General features: G+C 49.0%; 1 protein-coding gene across 6 annotated transcripts in view; it reads right to left on the minus strand.

Annotated features, from left to right (window-relative positions):
* CARD11 (caspase recruitment domain family member 11) overlaps positions 1 to 20,335 on the minus strand; it is a 115,022-nt gene that overhangs the window by 52,748 nt on the left and 41,939 nt on the right. The window contains exon 1 of one of the 6 annotated variants that reach the window (XM_046668516.1): positions 6,896 to 6,959. The exons of the other annotated variants lie outside the window; for them this stretch is intronic. The gene's annotated coding sequence lies outside the window, so the exon portion shown is untranslated. Of the gene's footprint in view, positions 1 to 6,895; positions 6,960 to 20,335 lie in introns of those variants that run through there. 6 annotated transcript variants of the gene reach the window in all.

Below are 20,335 nucleotides of genomic sequence, written 5' to 3' on the forward strand. Positions count from 1 at the left end.
GTGCTGGAAGGTTCCACGGGAGCCACATTCAGACTTAAAGCTTCCCCTTTTACCTTCTCCTCCCCTCGCCTGGCTGGCATTGGAATCCCATCGGAGCGTGAGACAGGTTAAAACGTTAGACCAGGCGGGGGCCGACGCCTTTGGATGTCTACCCAGGGCACATCCCCAAAGTTTGGTGACGTGGATACTTCAGAGCAGACTTGAAGCCGGAGAGTGGGAACTCCACTCATTCACTCACTCACTTGATTCATCAAGCATTACTAGCTGCACAAGACAGAAGAGTAAGAAAAAGGAAGAAGCTGACTCTGAGCAGGTTCAGGAGGAAAAAAAAGACAGGGACAAGTGAGAATAAGACACAAGCAACAAGCTCAGGGATGTTCAGAGCCGACTAAGGAGGCAGAGAAAGAGAAACCTGAAGATTCACAGGAAGAAGAGGGAAGAGAGAGAAAGACGGGAGCGGTGACCGGTGGAAAAGAGAGAGGAGGGCGAAGCCAGCTGGGATGACAGCCTGGCCCGGCCCAGACTTCAAAGGTAAGCGTAGGCTCAGAGCATGCAAATCAGAGGCACAGCTCAGCGATTCACCAGGGGGCTGCAGAGCGGGTCACGGGGTCGCCACCTGCAGCTCAGAAGAAGTTATCTCCGGGGCCCAGAGCTGGTCCCAGAGCATTGCACCCATCCTTTGAGGCCCCAGCCGCAGCGGCACATTGCCGAGCACTGGAGTCCCCGCTCCCACATTTATGAGACGCTCTGAAAATGTACTTAGAAGTGATGCGGCCATCCGTTTTAAACCCATTTCTAGTTGGGGGGCCGTCTATTTTATGAATTTTTTCACGGGAACAGGAAAACGCGGGGATGCTTCTCGACACATTTCCATGTGTTTTGAAAATAACTCTGCCAAGGATTTCAATCAACCAGGAGGTTAGGATCCGGAAAAATGCAATTTCAGGTTTTCTTCTATGGGGACAGGGTGGCAGTGATGGGGGCTGGGGAGTTTCCGCCTCCAGTTCTTGAACGCTCCCATCATTGTCCAAAAATAACGCCAACAAGTGAAACCAGGAAGGTCACCTGAGCCGCAGCAGAGAAGCCCCCGGGGGAGGAGGTGGCACGAAGCTCTGGCTTTCCGGGGCTGCACGGGGATCCCAGAGCCTCTTTCTCGAAAAGCCTTTGGGGCTGGTTGAAACGCTGGTGCAGGAGGCGGCAGCCCTGGGTTCTCTGTAGACCTCAGACTTCCTTATTTGACCCCGAGGTGTTCAAGGCTGGAGGCCAGTCTGTACTTTCTCATCCATTAGTTCAGTGGGCAGATTTCCGGGCAGCAGAGGAAAGAGGGAGCTGGCGTGAGGGCCGGGGGAGAGTGACTGTTAAGCTGGGCTGCCTCTGAAGACCCCTTCTGTTGCAGGCTGAGAGAACTGGATGCTGGGGTTGCACGCGCAGGGCACCCTACTCAAGGAAGACGCACCTCCCGCCCTTGGGAGGTTCAAATACGTTGTGAAGTGACATCGTTCCCCCCCGACCCCCAAAACATAGCGGCCATGGGGGAAGGATGGCAGGAACTCTGATCAAACAAAAAGAGAGTCAAACCAAGAAACCTTTGCACAAACAGATAAAACTGACAGCTTCCCTCTGTTCTAGCGGAAAGGACAGGCTTCCGAAGGGAGACAGTCCTGGGTTTCAACTCCAGTCCTACCATTTGCCGCTGTGTGGCTTTGGGCACGCTGCTTAACCTCCCTGAGCCCCCATCTATTGGTCTGTGAAATTGGACAAGCAGCATGTACATCTTAGGGGGGCTGCAGCGCACATGGCAGGCACTTAATTAATATCACATAGGCCACCCTTCAGAAGCCAGCGGCAAACTCGTGATGGAAACAAGGGTCTCCGCCTACGTGTCCCGTATAATTACCTCCACCTCAAAGAGAATTTAGAAAAAACTTAAAGACTTGTCTTCAACCCTTTTGTCTGGGCTTCCCACCTGCAGCTCACCCACCGGGTGGGGTTAGCATCTCTTTGTGTGTACCATGTCGCCTGTGATCTTCCCCCATCCCACATTTCCTCGTCCGCCCTGTGGCCCAGCAAGGATCTTACGCAAGTAGGCGTTTCGTATTTACGAAGTGATCGATTCCCGATGGGTAAGCGCCGGCTCTCTTCTTGCTGTATTTCCTCCCTTCAGCGGAGAAGACTTCTGTCTCGGCGCGTGTGGCGAAGGCTTTCACCACGACAGCCTGCTGATGGCACCCTATGTCTTTCATTTGTACCCAGTCTGTTCGCTGCACCTGCATTTCAGATCTAAGCACCAACCTAGCTGGCCCTCTCAATCAGTCACGGATTAGACGTCTAGAAGAGTTGTCCCTCCAATTTCTGACCCACAGAGACAGGGCCATCTTGTCACAAACCGTCTTCGCCGGGCAAAATGCAAAAAAGCCAGCTGGTCCTCCATTCTGTTGGGGAGAGCTCTTCATTGGCTGGTGGTCCCAAACATCGCCGCAGTGTTATGGCAACGGTTGATTTCTGCAATGTGCTCCTTCCCCGGGGCACCAGCGGAATCCGAAGGACCTTCTGCATTAGCAAGGACGGCCCATTCTAGCCATCGGCGTGCTGGAGTCCGGCTTGCTTTGCAGAATCCTAATCCTTTGAAAATTGACAACCCGACACCAGCCGGCATTGTTGGGAGCAACCCAACAGGTCATTGCGTCCTTGTGCACGGTGGCAGGAGGTTGACGGTAGCTTCGTCACCAGTTGACCTTCAGAAGACACAGTCCTGAGCAAGCAGGGCTCGGTGCCTTCTGCACTTGTGGGTGTCTGACACGCAGCCAGCGCTCACTCCATATCAGAGAAGGGGACAGAACGACTCAGGAACAAAAAGCCACAGCAGACGGCGCGGGTGGAGGCAGGGAGAGTCTCAGAAAGGACGGCTGTAGTGCCAAAGAGCTAGAAGAGCCACTCTCTGCAAGTCCCGTGTGGTCCTCTGCTGGCTACCCTAGGATTACTCTAGACCGCGGCCCTGCCTCCCGGGAGAAAAGGGGTGACGGACGGAGGCACCGCTGATGGAAAGTTAGAGGACACAGCACTGACTTTTAGTTTTTAACTGAGCCGGAAAAGAAGAGAGGTGTCTCGCTATTCAGGACCTCTGCCCGTCCAGGAAAGGGCTCCTGGGCAAGCCAGAAACAGCGACCCCATCTCCCCAACCCTGCCGGGACTGACGACCCACTTTGCGGAGCTTCCAGATGCCTGATTTGTTCCGTTTTCCCCTCTCCTGCATGTCTTGGGGAGACATTGCCATTTACCGCAGAAGTTTTTAGAAGAACAAAGCGTGATGCCTACACCCGGCTCTCTTATGATCGCAATTATTACAACAGCGAGCGTTTGCATGCGAGATTAGGCGGGCGCAGACGCGAAATCTAAACCAGTCCGATCTTCTCTCCTGAAATGCTCTGCCAGAGAGACGGCAAGGGAGCAAGTCCATTAAAATGCATTAACTGAGCATCCACTATGTTGGGACCAAAATAGCTTTGTGCTTGCAATAAAACGTTAGGCTTCTGAGAGGGAGAGAGAGAGAAGGAGGAAGAGAGGGACTCCGAAAGGGTCTCTTTACTCATAATTAACTACAGAATCAACAGCTCTCTCATGGAACGAGGCCCCCTCCGTTACCATCTCCGCAGCCCCGTATTTCAATTAGCTCTGTGTTATTCTAGTCCCCTATTACTTCTGATAATCAACGGCTGGCTGTAATTAATTGTTATGATGTACCCAGTGCAGAGCCAGACGACAGCTCGGGAAGGCTGGCCATGGCTGCTCGTGTCTCCGACGTGCCCCTCGGAGGGGCCGCTCGGAGTTCAGGCTCCACCACAAGACCTAGCTGCCCTGTGGGGTGGGCGAGGGTGATGGGCAGAGACCCCCATGGGTTGCTTCTGGCATCCTTGCTGCATCACGGCGCCGAGCAAGGTTCCTGCTTCTCCCACCTTCCTCTGCCCAGTTATCCTCTCCGGTTACCCTTAAAGTAAAGACACCTTATTCGTGCAATGGAATACTACTCAACCGTAAAAAGGCTACAACGTGGAGGAGCCTTGAAAACATTATACTGAGTGCAAGAAGCCAGACACCAAAGGCCACATATTGCACGATTCCATCTATATGAAATGTGCAGAATAGGCAAATCCAGACAGACAGAAAGCAGAATGGCGCTGAGCAGGGGTGGGAGGAGAGGAGCATGGAGGTGGTGACTGCCGATGGGTAAGGGGTTTTATCCGGGGGCAACGACAATATTTTGGAACCAGACAGAGGTGGTGGTCGCATGACACTGTGAATGTGATAAATACCACCGAATTGCCCACTTTAAAGTGGTGCATTTTGTGTTATGTGAAGGTCACCTCCATCAATAGAGTAGAATAAAATAAAAACAGCTACAATTGCTTGAGTGCCTATGCGGTGCTGGGTCCTGAACCAAGACCAACTCCTTAGACAGCCCTGGCGGGCAGGCGTCAACAACTCTGATGAAGAAATAACAAAATCGAGGCCTGAGGAGGGGGCATCACGGGCGAGGGGAGCCGGGGCGAGGCTGGATTGGGGCCCCGCGAGGCAAGCACACTCACTCTCCACTGTAGCGCTCCAGTGGCTCTTCAAACCAGAGGTTCTGGCGGACGTGGGAATCCAGATAGTGACTTCTGCGGGCTGCTGCATCAAGGAAAAGACGACAGAGAAGCAGAGGCAGCAGAGGCAGGTGAGGGGAGGGTTAGAAGAGAGAAAGAGGACAGAGAAAAGGGAACCAGAACTAGCAGTTTTATTTAGTACCCGCAGGTGCACAGCTGTGAAAAGGAAAGAGAAATGAAGCAAGACGCTGTCAAGGGAGGAGGCATGGTGGAGGGGCTGGGGAGGGCAGGCTGAGCGCAGGAGCGTGGAGGGGGAAAGCAGAGTCTGGCCAGGAGGGGCTCCTTCTGGCTCAGCATCCATGCGTCCGTCACATCCCTGCTCCCAAGAGCTCCTGAGACGGTGGGCAACTTGCATGTGAACTTGAGTAATTTTCCTTAGGCCAGCTCACCTGTTTTCAAGCCGTGAGAGAGCTGGAAACATAGAAACACTGAGACTCACATTTTCCACGTATCTTTGCGAGATAAGCGGAGTCAGGGAGAGGAGGTCGCAAAACATCTCAAAATACACCGATTTTCCTTCTCAGGGGAGAGCTCTGGAGCGCTCCCTAGCTCTCTTGTAATCATCTATTGCGTAAAAGTATCTTTAAATGAATTTGTCCTGGTTGTTGGCTGGTGAGCGTGTCTTTTCATTTTCCCTACTACCACGCACCGGCAAATACAAGATTGGGTTTTTCCGATGTCTTACCCTTCCTGCACGGTTGTGATGGAAACACTTCACGGAGAATCTGAAAGTAACAGTGACAGGAATCTGGGAATATTCATGTCAGAGATAATCTCTAGCTTCTTGCTGTGTAAGCGAAAGCTTATAAATCAGGTGCAAACCAGAAAGCCATTTTTTTTGGCGTGTGCCGAATGATATAATCACCAATAATTACATAAGGCACCCATCAAAATTGCACCCAGACGCCGGAGATCAGTACAGACTCGAGGTTGTCAGGAACAAGGTTCGTTAGCAGCAGGCTGGGGGTACCCGGCTGCTTTTACCATCACTGATGTCTTCCTGCCTGTGGCTGAGGAGCTCCGAGTGAGTCCACGTACGAAGCCGGGATTGAAGGCTGGCCGCCCCGCATTACCCAAGGACGCTGCAGGCCAGGCAGGGCGTCTTCCTCCGGCAGGTGGTGAAATTTCTGCATCGAGGGATGTTACCCACTGCGTGACTTTGAGGCACCACCAATTTAGCACTGTGTTTAAAGGATGCCTCTAAGACCTTGCTGACTTCTTCAAACCCGTGACGTCAGTTTGCCCCGCTAGAAGTAGACTACAGCCTCCGGTAAGCCAAGGATCCCCAGGGGCTGCAAAAGTTTCTTCAAGCCTGCAGGACTTCATGGATTCCTGAAGCGTCTCATTCAGCTGCCTCCAAGAGATACGGGGGTGGGGAGGGGTGGGGGGTGACTTCCTCTTGGGGGTCCTGGTCCTTCTGCCTCCTTGCTGAGCCATTCACCCCATGCTGTGCCTCTTTTCCCTGGATTCCGGATCAAAGGTGTCCTGCTTGCTTCTGCTCTCCAATATCTTTTTCTCATTCCATTTTGCTTGAGGGCAGGGCCCCCCAGCCCCCCGCCCCCCACCCCGGCCTTGGCTTAACTGTTGGATAACCTTTAGCAAAAGGCTCACTTCCTTGCAAACGTAATCTTAATAACCCTCCAAGGAGGAACTGATTGAAAGGTGATCCCAGGGGAAGGGCAGGGAACCCAGAGAGGGCAAGGCTCCGGGGCTGCGAGATTCAGATAAAGGCAAGGGCCCTGGCTTCTGGAAACAGACACTGCCCACACTTCCTCTCCACCCAGCTGGGGCCATGGGCATCTCACTCCTTCAACAAGAATGCATTCTGTGCACTCACCCCCGACTCCTCAGCCCTCTGCACTGTCCTCCATCAAAAGAGAGTTAGAAAAAACCAGCACGTAGGAACAGGAGCGTTCTGTCCGAATCGATCATCAGGCATTTATTGACAGCCTTCTCTGGGCTCAATTCCACAGTCTGTGCAATCAAGCTACAGCATAAAACAGTTGGCCCGGCACCAGCTGTTCAGAGTCCACTGTGTTGTTTAAGGAATTAAGAAATGAAAAGGAACATGCATGATGCCATCAGAGCACAGGGTTCGGACAAGAGCAAGAGGGAATGGTGGCGGGAAGCGGGGGTCACACAGCAGCCCCCTGACCTGGGGCAGGAGATTCTCCCTGAACAAGGATGGGGCTTCACGAGCTCGGCACACGCGTGCCTCGGAGGAAAAGGACCGGCCAGCTGGGAAATATACTCACGCGTTTGCAAACTGGCTCTGCCCTGGGTCTGGCTTGAGGTCTCTCCGGGGTCCTCTCAAATTCCCTCTCTTCTGGCGCATCGCCTGCCGGGCCCCAGAAAACGATGATGCTGCAGGGAGCAACGGCCGCCCCCGGAAGCCCACACGACACCCTACTCAGAGGCCACCGCTATTTTTAGCAGGGGCAGAGGTGGGGGCTGCGGTGGGCTGCCATACTTCCCTTTTTATTTTTGTTCTGAGCAGAGTCTGTGGGTGACTTTCCATGGAGGGGGGAGGCTGAGACAAGAGGAGGGGACTGTGGTCTCTCTGGCAGGCGGGGTGCTGCAGAGAGCCGGGGCCATGCCTGCCCTTGGGGGGGCAGCGAGCATGGGTGGGGGGTTAGCGGGGAGAGAGGAGTGGGCAGGACCCCAGCGTCACCCAGCTCTGCCCTTCCTGCTGGCCCCTGCCGCGGTGCCCGACCTCGACCAGGACACCTCGCCTAGGATACCACAGTCCCCTGACTTTGAAGGCCAGCTGGCGGAAGTGTGGGGCCTAGAACTTTCCAGGGAAGATGCTTCCGCAAGCTCCACGCCGAGCTGCCCAGAGCCAAACGCACCATCATACTCTTCTCCTCCCGACATCTCCGACTCCCCCTGTTGGCCGCCCCCACCCAGCAGCCACCTTGGACCACTGACCCAGTGCCTTTCTGACAACTGTGTCTTCTCTCTTGCCTTCTCCAGCTGGACCTCACACTGCAGGCTGCAGCACAGCTCTGATCACACCCTTCCCCTGGGAGGCCCTGTGGTATAGACACTTCACCGTGGATGGGTTAGCACAATGCTCAGGGAGAGAGCGAGAGAGTCGCGGGTGGGTGGACGGAACTGATGCGTGAAAGTCGCCTGTCCGAGTGTCCTGCACACGCAGGTGATCCAGAAAGATCAGCCCAGACCCCTTTCCTGGAAGCTTGCCACGTCCGCTCCATGCCTATGAGGCTGGACACAAGTTTCTGCCCAATGCTCCACGGCCCCAGACCACAGAGCCCCAATCTACCATTTCAACCTCATTTCTCTCTATTTCCTGACCCGCATCCATCATGAGAAACTTACTGTTCCCTTTCCTTTTTAAAAATAACGCCGGTGCGATCAGTAAGTTGCATGCATCTTAAGCACATAGGTCATTGAGTTTGGAAAAGCAGACAGCTATGCAGTGAAGCCCCAATCCAGAAAGAGAGCATGGCCATCACCCTAGAAAGTTCCTTTATGGCCCTTTTCATCCCACTCCCCACCCCCGACCCCCAGAGGCAACCACCACTGTGATTTCTATCCCGGCTGCCTTTTCTTGGACCCCAGAAACATGGGACAGCACAGCAAGCTCTCTTTAGGGGCTGGCTCGCTCCGCTCAGCACTCTGAGGTGTGGCTATTTGCGGTGTTAACAGCTTGCTCCTTTTTGATCCTGAGTGTATTCCATGGATATACGTTCCATTTTGTTTATCCGTCCACCTGTTGATGGACAGTGGGGTTGCTTCCCAAAGTGACTTATTGGGATGTTCTTGGACAAATCTTCGTGTGGGCATAGGTTGTCATCTCTTTGGAGTAAATACCTAGGAAGGGGGCTGCTGCTCACACGGTAGGGGCATGCTTAACTTCATAAGACACTGCCGCGCCGTTTCCCGAAGTGGCCCCATCGCCCACCTATCCTCCCGCCAGGAGGGGCGAGAGCTCCAGTTCCTGCCTCGTCGACACTTGGGCCTTAGGCTTTGTAAACTCAGGCCTTCGACTCGCCGAGTAGCAACACCGTCCCTTACTTTGCACACCCCACACATCCCCTCCTCCAGTCTGGCTCCTTCTTTCTTTCCCCCTGGATCTCTCATCCTCTTACGCCTTCTCACATGCACTGGGTTGAACAGCGCCCCCCAAAACCCACGTCCACCTAGAATTTCAGAAGGCGACCTTATTTGGAAATAGGGTTTTTGCAGATGAACTCAGTTAACATGTCTTCCTGGATTAGGGTGGGCCCTAAATCCAATGACAGACACAAAGGAAAGATGGCCATGTGATGATGAAAGCAGAGATGGAGGACTCGGCCACAAGCCAAGGGATGCCGGGAGCCCCCCGAAGCTGGAGGAGACAGGAAGGATCCTTCCTTAGAGCCTCTGGAGGGAGCACAGCCCTGTCTTGATTTCAGACTTCTGGCCTCCATGACTGTGGGAGGATAAATTTCTTTTGTTCTAAGCTTTCCAGTTCATGGTAATTTGTCACGGTGGTTTCAGGAAAAGGGTGCACCCTGCAACATCTCCCATCCATGTCTCCCAGTCAAACTCCTATCCAGCCCAGGCCCTTCCTCAGCAACACCTCCTCCTCCATGAGACCCTCCCTGACTGCCCTCACCTCAGATGCTCTCCTCCTCCCTGGGCACCTTCAGACAAGACCCAGGCAGGGCTAAGGGCAGGACGCGGCAGCCACCACTGACCAGCTGGGCGACCTTGGCAAGATGTGGACCTGTTCCAAGACATGGAAGCAACCTAAGTGCCCAGCAACAGACGAATGGATAAAGAAGATGTGGTACGTATATACACAATGGAATACTACTCAGCCGTAAAACAGAACAAAATCGTCCCCTTTGCAACAACATGGATGGACCTTGAGGGAATTATGTTGAGTGAAATAAGCCGGAGAGAGAAGGACAATCTCTGTATGACTCCACTCATATGAGGAATTTAAAAATGTGGGCCAAGAGAACAGATTAGTGGCTACCAGGGGAAAGGGGGGGTGGGGGGTGGGCACAAAGGGTGCAGGGGTGCACCTACAACACGACTGACAAACAATAATGTACAACTGAAATTTCACAAGATTGTAACCTATCATTAACTCAATAAAAATTAAAAAAAAAAAAAAAAGACGTGGACCTGTTTCAGTGAGGGGCTGGCAGCAAACAGGTGTTGTAAGGGTAGGTCTGGGAGAGTGTAATGTAGGGACAGTCCAGAAAGGTGTGGCAGGGGGCCAAGATGGACTAGTGAGCACTGTCCCCTGGGGCTGCCACCTGGGGAGTTCTCCCTGGACTGAAGGGGCGGGGGGAGACAGTGGGCACTGCAGCCTGCAGACACTCATCCTACGGCGAGGGCTGCAGGACAGGAGGCCAGCCTTCGTGAGAGGGGCATGGCCACCCCCAGGGGACTAAATGCCTCACCTCTGTCCTCCCTTTGCACTCCCATCAGCCTAACCCAAGCAGAAGCCAAAGGTCAGGGAGCCCACAGATGGGGCTTCTCCAGGTTACCTCGGGGCACAGCACATGGGGGTAGGGCTGCAGAGCAGAGGGAGATTTTCTGGCACATCCTCCGAATCTCAGATTTCTCCTCTGTCACATGGGGACAGTGACAGCGCCAACCTGGCAGGGGGGGCGTGAGGATGAAGAGTTGATGCTTGGAAGACGTGAGCCCGGCGGCTGCATGCGGTGAGCGCTCGGGAAGCCACATGTCCTCCCCTCCGGGAGCTCTGCTCAGCATGACAGACTCCTTCTCGGGGACCGAAAGTTTTCGGCATCTCCTGGTCATCCTCTCATGTTCTAGGCGCTCACTGCATAATCGTTGGCTTGAACTGAAATGAGCGGGGAGAAGGTAGCCCGCCCCACACTCTGGAAAGGGGAGGAGCTTTCGGAGGACCTCTCAGAAGATGCTAGATCCTTAAATATTCCTCGTTCTCGGCCTCTCATTCTGAAAGCTGTCCCTACAGGAACGCCATGGGAGGGGAGCCCTGCTCAACCGCATCTCCTTCAGTTCCCCCAGAAGTCCTGTGTGGCAGCTGCCTCCGTCACCAGGAAACCGAGGCTCAGAGAGGCTGTAGGATTTGCCCGAGGTCACATGATATCTAGTCCTCCGACTGGGCCGCTTAAACAACAAACATTTATTTCTCATAGTTCTGGAGCCTGGAAAGTCCCAGATCAGGGAGTTGGCAGATTTGAGCCCAGCTCCTGGTTCATAGGTGGCACCTTCTCGCTGTGTCCTCAAACGGCCTGTCCCCGTGTGCACTCATGGGGAGAGAGTCCTGGCGTCTCCTCCTCTTCTTCTAAGGTCACTAATCCCACCAGGAAGGTCCATATCATGCCCTCATGTAACCCCAAGACCCCCAAAGGCCCCACCTCCAACTACCATCCCACTGGGGCTCAGGGTTTCAACACACGAGTTCTTGGGGTGGGTGGGGGAGCACCAACGTTCAGCCCACAACACATGGCAGTACCTGCTGGGTCTCCCCAAGGTCAGGGCCTCCCTCTTGTTACCTGCTCAGCAGTGGGCACCAGAGGGACGTCGTCCACCGAGTGAGGACGCCCTGAGCGAATCAACGGAAGGAAAGTAGGGTGCGAAGACGCAGCCTTACGGGGTCAGAGCCCCAGGGAACGGCACTGCAGAGTTGGGAGGGGTCTTTGGTGCCACATCAGCCGCTCTGTGCAATAGGTCGCTTTGCCCTCCATGTTGCAGGAGAGGGTCTCAAGGTGGAGGCATTGAATGCTGGGCCCTGGACCCCCGCAGACGCAGAGACCCATCCCGGTCTTCTCATACCTCCGCACAACGATCTTTCCACCACCCCCTCCACTTTTCTCTTCTTCCCATGGAGAGAGCTGAGCCTTCCCAGCTCAGATAGGAGAGACGGTAAATTATGGCACCAAGGACCTTAAACCCATCAAAACAAGCCAAGGGAAGCTTTCCAGTTGGGCGAATTTCAGGGCAAAGGATGTCTAAGCATGTCCGGGGGGGGGGGGGGGCACACGCCCTCGAAGTCCCTTCCAGCTCTCTGGGATTCTAAAACAGTCCCCATTGGAGAGGTCAAAAAGAGATGGTAGAATTGTCCGTGACCGGGTGAGGGCAGTCCCACTGGGCCGGTCAAGGGCGCAACACAAGGGACGCCAGCATCCAAGGGCAGGCGGAGCTGAATTCTCACGGGCAGCCACCAGAAGAGGCCAGGGAGGAAAGGGTGCTGAGAGCTCTCGGAGGAGGCGGCAGGAACTAGTCACACGCGAGGGGAAGTGGCATCCGGGGGCTTCCCGCACACGCACCCAGCGAGGTTTCAGCCTGAGCTTGTGGGTGAAGAATGATTTTTTCTAGTATGGCAAGAAGAAAAAAGAACACAAAACAGCTGGCTCTGCAACAAAAACAGCCCCACTGGAGCTCGGCGACCCTGGAGACAAAATGCATCCGACTTGGACCAGCGGCTTTGGTGTAGGAGGCCCACGCCCGGCCCTTCCAAACCCTGAGGAGGCTGCCAGAGAGGAGCTCCTTGTCCCGACGATGCTCCCAGAGCAGACTCATATCTGTCCTGCCAAGACCCCGGAATGCGTCCAGGGCCAGCCAGCCCGACGACTGAGGATTCGGTCTCATTGTTTTATTTATCTCCACCTTGAAACCACAGTTCTAAACAGGGCAGGCCCTTGACTGCTGACTCAGCTGACGGAGCTGAAACTCATAAAATCCTATTTCCAAAAGGTCCAACGATTTTATTTTCTGATCATAAATATGAAATTTAATTAGCAGCTCGCTGCTAATGAAGTCGCCGTGGAAGGCGGCCTGGAGACGGGGAGAGGGGAGGAGGGCGGCACGCACAAAGCCGAAGCCGCTGGCTGTCCCCGTCTGGAAAGGACAAGGGGGCCGCTCACTCGGGTGGGGAATCGAGGTGGGTCCTGGCTCAGCTGTCCCCTCCTTGGGTCAGTGGGAAGTTGCTGGGCACTCCGGCTGGTCAGAGGCTTGGTTCTGTCTTCTCTCGAAAACTCCATTCCCCATGGCAGGAGGCGGTGGTATTTACATTTATGAAACACGCAAAACCCAACAGCCACCGGGTTCCTCCAACTGCCCCCGGCCTCGGTTTCTCTATAAAATAGGAACCTACAAATAGTTGATCCATAAAATAGGAACAATGATGCCCACAGCTGGCGGAATGTTAGTGATGATTAAGAGCGTCTCTGAAACACGAGCCTGGAATATCATAGATGCCGAATAAATAGGGACTTTCATTATTGTCCTCCCTGTGTGAGCTCATCCGTTCAGTCCCAAGTCCGGAGTTCACTAGGATCTGAAGTCTTATTGAGGAGAAATGGAGCATTCCGAGCATCCTCCAGGAAGCTGAAGTGACAACACGATTGTTCATTCCCTAAACGTGATGGGGAGAAGAACCCAGGCCATGTGGTTGCTGGAACCATATGGAAATAATGTTAACATCAACCAAAGCGTGTTCTGCATCCGTGTCTAAAATCCAAGAGTGTGCGGATGTGTCCTCCACACGTGCAGAGGTCGTGGCTGTGCACATGCCCTGCGTGTGCACCCGGGAGCAGGTGTGCAGACTCGCCACACATGAAAACCTGTGAGGTGTGAGAGCGAGCCACGCTCCCCCTGGGTCTGCAGCAGCAAACTTTAGACTTACCCTGTAGTCACGGCACAGGAGATTATATTCTAGACAAAAGTTTACGGCAGAGGTAACAGAGTTTGAGGGTTGTTTTCTTGCCTTTTTTTTTTTTTTAGTTGAAGCATGTTGCAATTCTGCTGGCGTTTGGGTTAATGAACAAGCAGGAGCAGCTCCTGTTTTGGCTCCGTGAGGCTCTGCAGGGAATTCTCCCAGGGTCACAGCTGAGATTTCTGGGATGCTGGCGCCTGACCCCCCTCCGCAGGTGTGGTTGTCAGCCCCAACAGGTGCAGCGGCTTCAAGGATTAAATGTCACGGGTAAACTACGTTTGTGTAAATCAAACCCTTTTTCTCCATTACAAATACTGGGTTTCGTGCCACGGTCTCTGCTGTGCCACAAACGTCAGCTGATCCTCCGTGAGGACCCACCCTCTGCAAACCCACAGACTCAAGTTCCTCCCTCAGCAGGCTGCTGTTTGTGGGCCCACGGCAGCAGCTTCTCCTGGGGCCTGTCGGACCCGCAGCGTTTCAGGCCTCAGCTCAGACCTGAATCAGAGATTTATCATCACAAGCTCGGCAGGTGGTTCGCACACACACCCAGCACAGCTCTAACTTACTCCTCATTGTTGCATCGACATGCGTTGCTGACTTACCTGTTCACTCCCCTTCTAAGCCTTCCAGAACCATGATTTGACACACGTGCCAGTCTCTCCTGGCTGGAACCCCTGCCTGGTCTTTGATGGTGTTTCTGACTTCCCAAGATGCACTCAAGATTCTTTGGCGTAACTCAGCCCGAAGTCAGACCAGGTCTTCATGCTTCTTTCCACAGCACCCCTCACTTTGTTTTGGCCTCACCTGGGGGCCCCAGATGCTAGGACATGCTGCGACACGTCAGGGGTACGTGAGCATCATTCCTGACAACTCCGCCTGGAAACAACTTCCAGGACTCGGGGCTCTGCTGCCCAGCGCCTACCTCTGCTTCGAACGGTCACCTTCCAATCTCTTAAACAGGTTAAGGAAGAATGCTGACTGCTTGTAGCTAGTCCTTTTGTAAAGTGAAGGCTTCTGCAAAGTAAGGATGAAGCCCCACCATTACTTCTAATAAAAATCCAGTATTTCATACAAAAGATTTTTTGGGGTACTTGAATTCTTATTTGGGGCCAGGCTGCCCAATGAATTCTACTTATAATAGATGCTACTTCATTGCCATCTTTTATAATACCCTCTGATCTGGCCTGGTGACTTCAGGTCAGTCGTGAGGTGCGTGGAAAGTAACACATTACGAATAACGATGAAAATATTACACAATTATAAAATGGGACAAGATATTTGAAACAACGGTTTGTAGACCCAGGACAACAGGAGGCTCAGGACTGACCCAGGGAGAAGGCAAGGTAATGAGGTAAGCCTCACGGTCACTCTGGCTCCTTGCCTAGGTGCAGTTTACAGACCACGGGCAGAGAGGTGGAGCCGAAACAGAGCACAGCAGCCTCACTGAATGGAGGAGATGGAGATCTGAGCTGAGGGCTGCTAAGGTCTGCGATCCGGGACGAAGGATGCCAAGAGCAGGGAACTACACAGAGACAGAGTGTTTGGCTAAATGCTGAACTATACACGCACCAGCAAGACTCCATGAGCTTGGCAGAGAACACCTGCCAAGGGGCTGTGAACTAAGAGATTTCGGACAACACACCGGACTGAGAGACGTTAGAGCTCCAACTAGCCAGACTGGAGAGACCCCACTGAGCTCCCCGGGAATTCAGAGGCCTGGAAAGTTCACACGTGAGGAGTGGGGCTACTCTGACTCCAGAATAAGGTCTAATCTAGATGTACCTAACACAACTTAAAAATAAGTTTCAGGAGACCGGCCCCGTGGCCGAGTGGTTAAGGTTCCGCATGCTCTGCTATGGGGACCTGGGTTTGCGGGTTCAGATCCCAGGCACGTACCTACTCTGCTTGTCAGCCATGCTGTGGAGGCATCCTACATACAAAGTGGAGGAAGACCGGCACAGATGTTAGCTCAGGGCTAATCTTCTTCAAGTAAAAAGAAAAAAAAGAGGAAGATTGGCAATGGATGTTGGCTCAGGGTGAATTTTCCTCACCAAAAAAGAAAAAAATGTTTCAAAAGAATCAAGCCTATTCATCCATAAATTAACTATTTACCAGATCAAAGCTTATCATAACTTATAGACAACAAAATCTAGAAACTTGGCATCCACCATGATCAGAATTCAATAAAAAGTTTTACTAGATGTGCATAAACCAACAAATCTGATTCCTAAGTGGGAGAAAAACAAGTTAATAGGAACAGAACCAGAAATTACAGAAATGTTGGAATTTGCACACAAGGACTAAAAACATCTGTCAGAAATACATCAAAGATTTAAAGAAAACATGAGCATAATAAGGAGAAAGATATGAAAGAAGAAATAACCAAATGGAAATTATAGACATAAAAATTAGAATATATGAGTTACATATTTAATAGATGGGCTTAACAACAATCGGGTCATTGCAGAAGAGAAAAATCAGTGAACTTGAAAATAGGGCAATAGAAACTATACAACTGAGGCACACAGGGGGGAAAAAGGCCTAAAAGCATGAACAGAGAATCAGTGAACTGTGGGATGATATTCATATAATTAGAGTCCCAGAGGAAGAGGAGAAAGAGAAATAGTGGGAGAAGAATTACTTTAAACATTTTTCAAAATTTGACAAAAAATATCAACCCACAGATCCAAGAAACTCAATCTACTCTAAGCAAAATAAACACAAAACCATACAGAGGCATATCTCAATCAAACAGCTGAAAATTAAATATAAAGAGAAAAACTTTAAAGCAGATAGGGAAAAAGGATACATTACATACAAGGGAATAGCGATAAGAATCACTTTGCATTCCTCATAACAAACAATGCGAGGAAGAAGACAATGGAAGCACATCTTTAAAGTGCTGAAACAAAAAGCCAGGTAGGAATTCTTCACCCAGTGAAATATCTTTCAAAAATAAGATGAAATAGGGACCGGCCCAGTGGGGCAGCAGTTAAGTGCACACATTCTGCTTTGGTGGCCCAGGGTTTGCCGGTTCAGATCCGGGTACAGACACGGCACCGCTTGGCACGCCATGCTGTGGCAGGCGTCCCACATATAAGGTAGAGGAAGATGGGCACCAATGTTAGCTCAGGGCCAGTCTTCCTCAGCAAAAAAAGGAGGATTGGCAGATGTTAGCTCAGGGCTAATCTTCCTCAAAAAAAAAAGATGAAATAAAGGCTCTTTCTTTTGATAAACCAAAAACCAAAAACCAAAAAAATTCATCATCAGCAGATCTGTGGTATAAAGAATATTAAAGGATATTCTTCAGTCTGAAGAAAAATGATACCTGATGTAAACCTGGATCTGCATGAAGGACTGAAGAGTGCCAGAAGTGGTAGATATGTGAGTGAATATAAAATATTTTTTCACTTGTAATTTCTTTAAAAGATAATTTATACCTTGAAGCAAAAATAACAACAGTCTATTAAGTAGATTATAACATATTGAAAAAAGAACAGACGCATCAAAAAGAAAACAAACCCTTAGATGGTAAATGCAACTGGACTAAACCCTTGAATTAAAAGACAGAAATTAGAGTGGATTAAAAAAATTATTAAACTATAGGCAGTTTATAAAAGACACACTTTAAATATAAAGACACAGATAAAGCAAAAGTAGAAACATGGAAACACTATCCATAAAAACTGCAATGGCCAGATTAAGATTAGAAAAGTAGACTTCAGGAAAAGGCGTCTTACCAGAGATAAAGAGGGGCATTTTATAATGTTAATAGAGTCAATTCATCAAGAAGATACGACAATCCTAAACGTGTATGCCCCTAATTATAAAGCTTCAACACATATGAGGCAAAAACTGATAAAACTGAAAGGACGATTAGCAAAATCCACAATAATAGTTGCAGATTTCCACACTCCTCTCTCAGTAATTGTTAGAACAAGTAGATAAAAATCAAGGATATTAAAGATTGAACAACACTAACAACCAGCTTTACCTAATGGAAATTCACAAAACACCACAGCTAACAACCGCAGAATACATATGCTCTTCAAGTGGACATGGAACATTCACCAAGACCTTATGTTGGGCCATAAAAGAAGTCTCAATAACTTTGAAAATATTAAAATTATATAAAATATGTTTTCTGACGCAGGGAATTAGATTAGAAATTGATAATTGAAAAGCACCTGAAAAATCTCTAGATATTTCGAAATTAAATGACACAGTCCTAAGCAACACATTGATAAAAAAGAAACCAAAAGGAAAACTTGAAAATATTTTGAATGGAATAGAAACTAAACCAAAATATCACCCATTTACATTCACAACAAAAAGAAAAAAATACCTAGGAATAAATTTAACCAAGGAAGTGAAAGACCTATACACTGAAAACTTTAAGACATTATTGAAAGAAATTGAAGACATAAAGAAATAGAAAGATACTCTGTGTTTATGGATTGGAAGAATAAACATAGTTAAAATATCCTATTTTACCTAATGTCCTATATTATCTACAGCAATCTAGATTACAATCTACAGAATGCAATCTCAATCAGAATCCCAATGATATTTTTCACAGAAATAGAACAAAGAACCCTAAAATTTATAAGGAACAACAAAAGACCCCAGTGGCCAAAACAATCCTGAGAAAAAAGAACAAAGCTGCAGGCATCACACACCCTGATTTCAAAATACACTACAAAGCTACAGCAATCAAAACAGCATCTTTTTTTATTTAAAGATTGGCACCTGAGCTAACATCTGTTGCCAATCTTTTCTTTTTTTTCTTTTTCTTATCCCCCAAACCCCCTAGTACATAGCTGTATATTCTAGTTGTAGGTCCTTCTGGCTGTGCTATGTGGGACGCTGCCTCAGCATGGCCTGATGAGTGTTGCCATGTTGGCGCCCAGGATCCGCGAACCAGTGAAACTCTGGGCTGCCGAAGTGGAGCGCGCAAATTTAAACAGTCAGCCACCGGGCCAGCCCCCAAACAGCATCTCTTTGAATATCATGTTTCCTCAGGCAAGGGAAACAAAAGAAAAAACAAACAATTGGGACTACATCAAACTAAAAAGCTTCTGCACAGCAAAAGAAACCATCAAGAAGATGAAAAGACAACACACCAACTGGCAGAAAATATTTGCAAATCATACATCTGATAAGGGGTTAATATCCAAAATACATAAGAACTCATACAACTCAACAACGAAAAAACAAAACAAAAACAAAACTCAATCAAAAAACGGGCAGAAGATATGCACACACACATTTTTCCAAAGAAGATAGACAGATGGCCAAGAGCCAAATGAAAACATGTTCAACATCACTAATTATTAGCAAAATGCAAATCAAAACTACAATGAAATATCACCTCATATCTGTCAGAAGGGCTATTATTAAACTCTCATTATTATTAAAAAGACAAGAAATAACAAGTGTTGGAGAGGATGTGGAGAAAAAGGAACTCTCGTACGCTGCTGGTGGGAATGTAAATTGGTGTAAACAGTATGGAGATTTCTTAAAAAATTAAAAATAGAAATACTATATGACCCACTTATTCCACTTCCAGGTATTTCAAAGAATATGAAAACACTAATTCAAAAAGATATATGCACCCTTATGTTCACTGCCACATTATTCACAATAGCCAAGACTTGGAAGTAGCCTGAACGCTCATCAATGAGTGAATGGATAAAGGGGTGGTATATGTATACAACGGAATACTACTCAGCCATAAAAAAGATGAAATCTTGCCATTTGTGACAACATGGACAGAGTTTGAGGGTTTTATGCTAAGTGAAATAAGTCAGATGGGGAAAGACAAATACCATATGACTTCATGCATATGTGGAAAATAAACAAACACATAGATACAGAGAACAAATAGGTGGTTACCAGTAGGGAAGGGGTGGGGGAGGGTGAAAGGGGTGAAGCGGCACATATGTACGGTGACAGATGGAAACTAGACCTTTGCTGGTGAGCACGAAGCAGTCTATACAGAAGCTGAAATATAACGATGTACAACTGAAATTTATAAAATGTTATAAACCAATGTGACCTTAATCAAATAAAAATGAATAAATAAACACTTTTCAACAAAAAAACCAAACCAAAATATCAAAATCTGTGGCATGCAGCTAAAGCAATGCTTAGAGGGAAACAATATATTTTAAATGCTTATATTAGAACAGAGGAATGATTTAGAATTAATGATCTAAGTTTCTGTATTAAGAAGCCAGAAAAGCCAAAGTAAGAAAAGGAGAGAATAAAGATAAGAGTGGAAATCAGTAAAATGGAAAATAGAAAAGCAAGATGGAAAAATCAACGAAATCAAAAGCTGGTTCTTTGAAAAGATTGACAAAATTGATGAGCCTCTAGCTAGACTGATTAAGAAAAAAAGAGAGGAAACAAAATTACCAATATCCGGAATGACAGAGGAGATATAACTATGGATCCACCAGGCAATGGGAGGATATTATGGGAATATTATGAAAAACTCCATGCCCACAAACTCTGCAACATAGATGATAAGGACAAAAATCATTCAAAACACACACATTTCCAAAATTAACCTTAGAAGAAATAGACACCTGAGTTAGCCCTATATCTCTTAAAGAATTGGAAGTCATTATCAGAAACCCTCCCGCAAAGAAAGCTCTAGACTCATACGGCTTCACCGGTGAATTCTATCAAACTTTTAAGGAAGAAATGACACCAATCCTACATACATTCTTTCATAAAATAAAGGTAGAAGTGATACTTCCCATCTCACTTTACGTGGCCAACATTATATTGATTCCAAAACCAAAGACATTACAGGAAAAGAAAACCAGCATCCCCTTGTGAAGACAGATGCAGAAATCCTTAATGTAATTTTAGCACAATATTTCAGAAATATAAAGAAAGGGTAATACCAGTTTTTTCCACTCCTTTTCCATAAAGTTTATTTATACATCATGATTAGGAGTACTTTTATATATTTTTTAAATTGCTCTGTCTGACTTCAGTGTCCTTAATTTCATGGTTT

Source organism: Equus quagga, chromosome 7, assembly GCF_021613505.1.
Source record: "Equus quagga isolate Etosha38 chromosome 7, UCLA_HA_Equagga_1.0, whole genome shotgun sequence".
NCBI classification, from domain to species: domain Eukaryota; kingdom Metazoa; phylum Chordata; class Mammalia; order Perissodactyla; family Equidae; genus Equus; species Equus quagga.